This window comes from Elephantulus edwardii, unplaced genomic scaffold, assembly GCF_000299155.1.
Source record: "Elephantulus edwardii isolate Elephantulus edwardi_28Jun2011 unplaced genomic scaffold, EleEdw1.0 scaffold00022, whole genome shotgun sequence".
Lineage (NCBI taxonomy): Eukaryota > Metazoa > Chordata > Mammalia > Macroscelidea > Macroscelididae > Elephantulus > Elephantulus edwardii.
The window spans coordinates 1,337,374-1,347,249 of NW_006399772.1; positions in this window are offsets into that span (position 1 = coordinate 1,337,374).

Below are 9,876 nucleotides of genomic sequence, written 5' to 3' on the forward strand. Positions count from 1 at the left end.
AGGGAATGGCAAGGGACACACTGACAAAGGAGATTAATCAGAACTGGCTTTGACAAGCACTGTGGCAATTGGACAATTAAAACACACGTTGGGAGGGGGAAGAAGAACGAACTGGAGATGAGGGTGGAGAAAACAGTGCAACAATGAATGAATGAATGAAAACCCAAAATCTCTGTAAATATTCATTAAAACTAATAAAATTTAAAAAAAAAAATAAAAATGATGAAAATAAAAAGCTTTAAAAAAATTAACAAGACGGGAGGTGGTGCCATGAATTGAATTAAGGTAGTTAGTGTTGGGAAGAAAACCGGAGGTTGGGGTGGCTTACAATTTAATTTTGAACATAAAATGTAAAACAAGAACGAGAGCTTAGTGACACACAAGGCTCTTAAGTTTCGATACATCCAATTCAAGATAGAAACGGAGTGTCCTTATGTTCCACCTGACCATTAGGTCAGTAGTACTGAGCAGTAAAGGACACACAGACTGGGCATCTTTAATCAATAAATTATAGGCGAAGCCATGCCTGTGGATAAACTCATTCAGGAAGTGTTAGATAGGCATTTGAGGGAGGCCTAGAAAAAAATGCAGGAACTGAATCCGTCAAATGGCTGGGCAGGGTCTCCTTTGACTTTTATGAGAGTTCTCCTGCGTAATGCACAAAGGATCTTGGTTTAAGAGTGCGCTGAGAATTATTCTTACTTCCAACGTTTGCAATTTCTTTTCCTGTGCATAAACATTAAGAAAGCAACTAGAGGGGGGAAAAAAAAAAAGAAAGAAAGAAAGCAACTAAGAATGAATATCTAGCTCAGTTAAGCCAAAGGGGGAGTGGGGGGAGGGAAGCAAATTAGAAAACCGCACCAAGCTTCGTAACTGTTGCTTTGCCATGGTAAATAATTATTAAGTACTTTTCTTTGTCACAAAAGAGCATTCAGATTGTTTCAATTGCTTTATTTATTCTACAGGATTTCAGCTTCAGGAATGCTCTAGCTGTTACTATGTACAGAAGTTCTGCTTGGGAGTTTTCAAAAGACAACAAAATGGCATCTTGAATACCCAGGAGGAATAGGAAAAGAGCAGAGAGATAATGGAAAGAGAGTAAATTTTTTCCTATTTGTTTCAATATTGTGATTTGCTTTTACATTTGCTTAATCTTTCATTTCTCAACTTCAGCTGTTAGAACAGAGTTTGGTTGAAACTTTGTAATAGAACTTCAGTACAGTGATGCAATAATTATTATTTTTTTAAGAATAAAGAGTAAAACTTTCAGAGACTTTCAATGGGTTACAAAAGAACTCAAGACATGGAGAAATAAATAAGAATGGCCACTGTACCTCTACGAGCACATTCAAGCCCAAGAAAGGGTTTTGAACACACATATAAATATGCAGGTAAAAGATACCTACTACACGTATGCTGTCACTGTCCCTAAAGTTATATCTGGATGCAAGGTTAGACAATCTCAGAGATAATCATTGCATTGAGAGTGAAACTAACCAAGCGGGTTTGTGTTACAGTTGTTATGTGTTTATTTCTGGCTTCATCAAAAACTCAATTCACTCACTGCTAAGAGACTGAACAGAGAAGCAAGTGCATCTAAGCACATGAAAAGGGGGACCAATGGCCAAGACAGCAGCAGTAGTGGGTACAATGAGTGCCCTTCACTGACTGAGTTTTATGAGAAAGTCAAGTGCCCATGTGAGTTTATACACTTAGCATCTTGTGTAGTACCAAGAATTCTCTTTATTAAATATCCATAAATTTATTACAAGAATATTTGTTCTACATTGCAAAAATCCCAGGCACACTGGTAAAAGCAGTAGTGGTGCTAGCAGTGATAACATCCCTAAAATCTCACTACCTGTTAATTTCCCCAAAATGCCTAAATCAGTACGCTACCTAAATTAAATTACATAAATTTGGAGATATATATATTTTTAAAAAACCACAAACTTAAGAGGGGGGAATACTTCTGATCTTTTTTTTAAAACCTCTTAAAATTTTTTCAACATCTTTGGTAAAAGGTAACATTTTAGAGCAATAATAATTGAGATGTAATACTTTTAAATGGCCCTTTTTTGGCCACCTTCTCAGCTGATATCAAGATGGGAATTTCAAGTGACCTCTGCCTTACTGGACGTCCCTACTGTGATGTAATTGCATGTCTATGTGTCTGTTCAGATGAACTTTTGTCCAAGCAGCTCTTAAAAAGATAGGGCTCATGTTATTTTTGTTGTTAGGTGCCATCAAGTCTACTTATGACTCACAGCAATTCTGTGAACAGCATATATGAAACTTGCCTAAGCTCGAGCCATCCTCTCTATGTTCAAAGTCACTGTTACAGTCACTGAGTCAATTCATCTCACTAAGGGTCTTCCTCTTTTTGACTGACTCTCAACCTTAATCAACATGTGTCTGTCCAAGGACTGTTCTCTCTTGAAAACACCCAGCGTGTGAGAGGCTGAGTTTCCCCATCCTTGTCTCTAAGGTATGCCCTGTTGCACTTTTTCGAGGAGATACTTGTTCCTTCTCTTGACAGCCCATAAATTATTAAGTTCTCATCTTCAACACCACAATTCAAAGGCATCAATTATTTTTCAGTCTTCTTTATTCGTTGTTCAACTATGCAATTTCAGGTGCATAAGAAGCAGTTGAAAAGGCCATGTCTTGGATCAGGTACATCTTAAGTCTTGAAACTGATGCCCTTCCTCTTCAGCACTTTGAAGAGACAGCAGATATTTTCCAACACAACATGGTTGGTTTTGTGTGTTTTGTTTTTTTTTTAATTGGAAAAACTAGAAATCCTGTCTTCACTCATTACCAAGGGAAACAGTGCTCCACCAAGCTGCAAGTTGCAGTAGTTAAGGATGCTATGAATATTGAATGATCTGGAAGCATCAAAAGCAGATGGTAGGAGTACACAGAATCACTGTACCAAAAAGAACTGGCTGACACAGAAGAATTTAATGAAACAACATATGATCAAGAGGCAAAGGTGATGAAGGAGGAAATTTAAACTACTGGCCCTAGGAATTCATGGAATACCAATTGACATATTTCAAAAAACAGATGTTACCCTGGATGTGTTCACCAAGTTGTGCCAAAAAATCTGGAGGACAACCATCTGGCCAACTGATTTCGCATTCCAAAAAAAGACAATCCAACAGAATGTGGAAACTATCGAACAGTATCACTAATATCACATGTAAGAAAAATCCTGCTTAAGATTATCCAAAAACGATTGGAACAGTATATTGACAGGGAACTGCCAGAGGTGCAAGCTGGGTTTAGAAGAAGCTGTGGCTCAAGGTTCATCATAGCCAATGTCAGATTGATCTTGGGCGAAAGCGAAGATCAGAGGAATGTCTCTCTTTGCTTCATTGACTATGAAAAGGCATTTGACTGTGTGGGACACAACAAACTGTGCTTAACCTTGAGAAGAATGGGAATCCTAGAACACTTAATTCTGGTCATGTTAAATTTATACTTGGACCAGGAAATAGTCTTCAGAACAGAGCAAGAAAACATTACATGGTTCAAATTCAGGAAAGGAGTGTGTCAGGTATGCATACTTTTCAATCTCTATGTGGAACAGATCATTCAGGAAGTTGGACTTTGAAGAGGAATGTGGCATCAAGACTGGAGAAAAACTCATCAACAACCCACATTGTGCAGACGATACGGCTTTATTTGCAGAAACGAAGGAGGACGTGGAGTGTTTTCTGTAGAAGATCAAGGACTGTGGTCTTCAATATGGATTGAAGCTCAACATCAAGAAAACAAAGATTCTCACCACTGAGCAAATTGGCAGCATCATGATAGATGGAGAGTGAGATTGTTCATAGTTCTACAATCACACTCTTGGCACTAGCAGTCAGAAAATCCAAAAACAAACTGCATTAAGAAAATCTGCTGTCAAGGACCTCTCCAGAGTGCTGAAACTCAACAATGTCAGTCTAGAGACCAAGGTATAAGAAAACCAGGACATGTTTTCTGATGCATAAAATGTAGTAATAATGCATGTAATGCCTTACGAGCCATACATCAGAAAGCTAGACGATGATTAAGGATGATAGAAGAAGAATTGATGCCTTTGAGTTGTGGTGCTGGAGAAGAGTATTCAACACACCATAGACTACCAAAGAACAAACAAGTCTGTCCTAGGGGGGATAAAACCAGGTTGTTCCTTGGGGCAAAGATTTTAAGCTCTGTCTCACATATTTTGGAAATATTGCCAGAAGGGATCAGACCTTGAAGAGGACATCATTGCTTGGAAATGTGGGGGATTAGCACAGGAGAGGAAGACCCTGGATGAGATGAATTGACACTAGTGTAATGGAGGTAGGTGTGTCGGAGAGAGTGAGACTGGCTCAGGTTAGGGCACGGTTTGTACCTAGGGTCACTATGAGTCACAGACAACTCAATGGCACAAAACAGCAACATCTACCAAGAGAGCAACTACTTGTAGTATTTGTTTCATCTTTTGACAAAATAGCAAGAAGTAAACACAAGAAGTTATCAGACTTGAGGATTACAGTGCACACTGTGGCTAATTCCTTCCCCCTCAGGCCTATTTTGGAGGACTGTCCATCTACTGTATGTTAGTTGCTCAGCATAGTAAGGGTAAATGATGTGTTTGAAAATGTAAAGAAGAAAACCCCTAACAGTAGACAAGGGAAGTAATTTTGCTCATTATACTCCTTCAGCTTCTGTTACTACAACTGTCACTCAGTTCAACAATTTTGTTTTAGACTGAGGAGTCTTTATGTCAAACTCTAAACTCATTGCTGTAGGGTTGAAACAAATCGTACATAGCTGACTTGCTAATGGAGTTTCAGAGGACTGGTAGTATAGGTGAGATTAGCCATGTTTTTCTCTTAGAGTCATTGGTGGATAGGGCACTGCCTTTGGATTAACGCTACTATAGAGTAGTAGGGGAAACACATCTAAAATACAGCCCATGTTTTTATCATATGCCAAGTAATCAATTTTTGAAACTTTCATAAGACAGTTTCATATTATATAAACACAATTTGAGCAAAATATATCAGATTATACTATTCAAAGACAGATCTAAGAATATATTTAGTGAGTTCAGATTCATATAAGAAATAAAAACATTGCACTATTTCTGATAGTGCTCCCTAGAGCCTACAAGATGGTATAATACACAGTAGGTGTTCAATACATTTTTTAATAAAAATAAACTACTTTGAATATTAACAACTTTATCACGCATTTAAACTCACCATACTGCAAACAAATTGGTTCCAACTCACAGCCAACCTCCAGCACTAAGATTGTGAATGGCTATGAGAAGGGCTCACCAATCTTTCCCTACTGGAACCAATGGTGGATTCAAATCAATGGAAATACTGAACCTTTGAGTTAGCAGCACAACACACTATAGGCTAAGCCACCAGTGCTCCCTTCATGCCTTTAACAAAAATAGACACAAATCAAATCCACTTCTACTGAATGACTCTAACTCCTGGCAAACTTCCATTTGATTTCCAAGGCTATCAATCTTGGCCATGGAAGAAGCTACCTAGCTTTCTACCAAGTAGCAACTGCTGGCTTAGGACAGCCGACCTTTGGTTGACAGTCCAGCATCTATACTGTATTCGCACTATATCATCAGTGCTACTTTAACCACAAGAAGTTTTGATATTTCGCTGTTTGGTTTTTATATATGAACCCTTATTGAAAAGATGCATCATGCTCAGTAATTACTTTATCTCAAAAAAGAATCTGTTCTGTGGGATTACAGCTTTGATCATTGAGCAAACTACGTTCTGCTCATTAAACAAACTTATTCTTAACCTTCTAAAATAGTCAGTTATTTATGATTTCCTAAAAGTTAAAATCAGGGCTTGAAACTTGTTCATGTTGGTTTGCCCTCTTGCTAAATGAAACCCGGACAAATGGTGCACTTATATAAAAGAGACATAATGTGGAACAAAAATGTTAAAGATAGAACTAGTAATAACGGACTCTTCAAACTTATCCTTATTTCACTTCTATACTTCATGAGAACTGAAGGACAAACAATTCTTTTCCGTTGGAGAACACTCGGGCTACTTGGTGAATGCAGCCAAGCTGTCTCCTGTGTCCCCTCCACTGCCAAATTTCTGTCATTTCCTTCTTCAGATGATAATGTTTGTGTGATAAAGGTCTCTGGAAATATTTCAAAATATGTTAAACTATTTAACAATGTAGCACCAATCACTTACCTAAAAGTGCTACTTATTCCTCATATGACTTAATTTGTCAGAAGACACAAAACCAAATTTATCCTACTTTTGTCCAGAAACAAAGGCCAGAGAGCTCACAGTAGAATCAACAGCAAACAGAAAGTTCTTTGATTTTGGGGGTTTATTTATTTGTTTGTTTGTTTGTTTTTTAACATTCCTGGCTCTATAAGCCAATTTTTGAACTTTGACATATAACACCCGTAACAAGAGAGCAATTATTTACCAAACAATATCTTTCTTGTAGTCTTTGTGCACTTACACTAATTTTAGAGACTTTCTAATCCTATTTCTAATGGATAGCTCATTGTTTGTGACTGAGAGAATCCCTTTGGATTAAGCATTATTTAGGCTTCCTGAAGTCTCGTATGGAAACAGTCAACAGGACCCACTCTCTTTGCTGTCACTAACCTTGCATCAGTTTTCTTAAGGTTTCAATAATGTAGCACCACCATTTATCATTTTCTTCCTAAAAGCCTTTAAAAAACATATACAATCAAACATGTTTACTTTTCATCATGTTATGGTTTTACTTTTAAATTCAAAATTTAGGGATTTCCCCAGTGATTCAACTATGAATCTGAGTTTAAGATACGAAGAATTGCACATTAAATTATATAAATAGTGATTAAAATCAAGTACCAGAAATTGATGTTCCATTTTTGAGCCTACTTTGCAGTTTCAAGCAGTACTAAAAACAAAACACAGCACAACAAAGCAAACAAATCTAATCCAATGCCATCTAGCTGGAACCAACTCATAGACTGGAGGATTTTCCAGGGCTGTAAACCTCACAGGAGGAGATTGCACAGCTTTCTTGCAGGGAACTACTTTTGTATTCAAACACCAGAAGGGGGCTCACGCCTTTGGGTCAAGTGCTTGGACTATACCAGCAATATTTACTACTTATTTATCAGCACTTTAAGAGGTGTTTATTTGTTTATTTGGGGTTTTTTTGGGGGGGGAGAGAGGATATTTTCCAGGCCTGGCAATAATTCTTTGGAGTGTAAGAGCTTATCTTTTTCCCCAGGGGAGAATTGTTTCATTATCCCTGGGTGTTTTCTTTCTTAAACTCTCAGAACACTTACTTACAAAGTTGTCATTGTCCTTGACAAAAGGTTCTGATTTCAAATAATTAGTGTTTGTGTTGTGCATCTTTTGAGAATATTTCCCCTTGTTCGGATTACAGAAGTCTCATGAATTGCCCTAATTCTATTACATAGTAAGCCATCCCTATAGAAGTGTTCAGAAAGTAAAAAATGTATCTGTTTAACATTTAGAAAAGTAACCCAGCCAAGCTAAAAGAAATGATAAGTTGTCTATTTCTCTTCATCTGACCCAGATCTGACCTAGTGCTGAGTTTTCTCCCATAGGATGTAGAAGAAGTTAACGTAAGTCCTGACCCAGAATTCTTTTCCCAGAAAACAACATAGCTTAAAGCAAATGTTTTCCAAAGAACAAATAGATGTGTTCTTCTTTTAAAAGTAGAGAAGCCTATGGCAATTTATTCCCCAGGTTGGTAGAACAGCAGTGAGTGTCAACATTAAATGTGTTTTTACTTTAGCATCTATGTTTGTCTCTAAATTAGTATGACCTTAGGTTTACTTTGTGCAAAGTCACAATTCTATCATTCTTTGTTGTTTCTCTGGTCCCATGCACCCACATTATGAAATCCCACATTATACAAGTTATCTGCTATGTCACAATATCATCCTTCTCCAAAAGTTATACCTGTTAGATAGTCACATCAAGCACAGTTTATATGACTACTAATGATCAATAAGTCTTACGTATGGAAATATTTTTAATTCTTTCTAAGAATCAAACTGATGACAGTCTTTAAATTAACCCTTAGATATAAATGTTAGTCCTGACAACAAACCAAAGCATGTTTCTAAGTCCTATGAAGGTCATTCAACTTCTAGTACAATTAAAAGAAAAAAGTTTTCCCCACTTGGATGAGAAAAATCTAACCGGATAAACTTTAAGAGTACCCCTTACAAAATAAATAATGTTTCAAAAAGCTTATAATAAGGTCAACAGAATTCTAAATGAACTAAAGAAATCCATCTGGATTAGGATTTAGGGAATATGAAAGACCAAAGATTTACCTATCATTATACTTTGAGAAATGAAGATAGATTTCTGTTTCTGACATTTTCTAAACACCAAGCATGAAGTTTCCCAGGATAAATTTAAGAACTTCTGAAGATGTAAAACTTCAGTATTAAAGTCCACTATTTCATCAATTTAGTTGAAAGTTTACCAATCTGTTAGACAAAAGTATTGCACCAGGTAGTATATCTCCCCTTAGAGATTCAAATATCAAATTATTACTAGTTATGAGATGATAGTATATCAAATATACAGACATTTATAGCCACACCCCCAAACCCCAAAGAATTCTGCTCACCAACTTCTAGAGGCTCTTGCTTGCCCAGACGTAGGATCTCAAGACTGGCTTCAGGGAAACTGTTGCAGGAAGAGACACAGAAAGTAAACACATGATTTCCACAGCAGAGCAGCTGAGAGCTCAGACAAGAGGCACAGGGTCCCTTCATCTATCTTCAAGGTTAGCCTGACATCTGAAAGTCACTGACATCCTGAGAGTTGCAACGCTTCGGACGCATGCCTGATGCAAGATAAATATAGATCCCTGACACCTGAGCCAGATGAAACGAAAGTTAACTTGACAAAATCTCACTCGTTTTGTGCCTCATTTGAGAAAAAGAAAAACCCTTAATCCTTTTCCTTCTAACACCAGTTGAGCCCCTTGGCAGATAGCTGCCAAATTCAGAAATCTTGGAAATTCAATAATCAAACATTATAACACACTATTGTGATTTAATCATCACAGTACTGCTGTCTGTGATGAGCATTTGCTGTGATAAAACAGAAACAAATAAAGTTTTCCTTATGTACAGAAACACAGAAAATAATGACTTCAGGTTATTACTTAAACTCAACAAACAGGTTTTTGTTTCTGGGACTTTTGTGAATCTTTGAAATGTGTAATTCATAAAATTTCTTAGTATTGTTCTCCTCTACGGTTTTTTGAAAATGGTGATTTGAGTATTCTTTTGTGTGTCTTTCTTGAAGGGGCAGTAAGCATTAAGGTGCTGAAGTTCAGATTTCATGTTACTTATAGGATATAGTTGATTTATACTGAATTTTACTTTTGTACTACCAGAATGCATCTTGATAAACCTCCACCCTCAGCCTAAGCAGACCTGGTGATTAAAATTATAGTTGTTGGTGTTGTTATTATGTACTGTCGAGTCGTCTGTAACCCATAGTGACCCTATGTATAGCAGGTCTGAAACCTGCCCTGTCCTGAGCCAGTCTTACTATTTCCATCACACCAACTCCCATTGCTACAGTCACTGTAGCAATCCATCTCACTGGGGGTCTTCCACTCCTGTTCCGTCCCTCCACCCTTCTGAGCACGATGTCCTTCTTCAAGGACTGGTCTCTACTGGCCATATGTCAAAATATGTGAGATGGAGCTTCAAAATCCTAGCCTCCATGGAGAAACTTGGTTTCACCCTCTCCGAGTCAGTCCTATTTGTTTCCTTGGCAGTCCATGGTATAGTCAAGACTCTTCTCCAGCAACACAGTTCAAAGG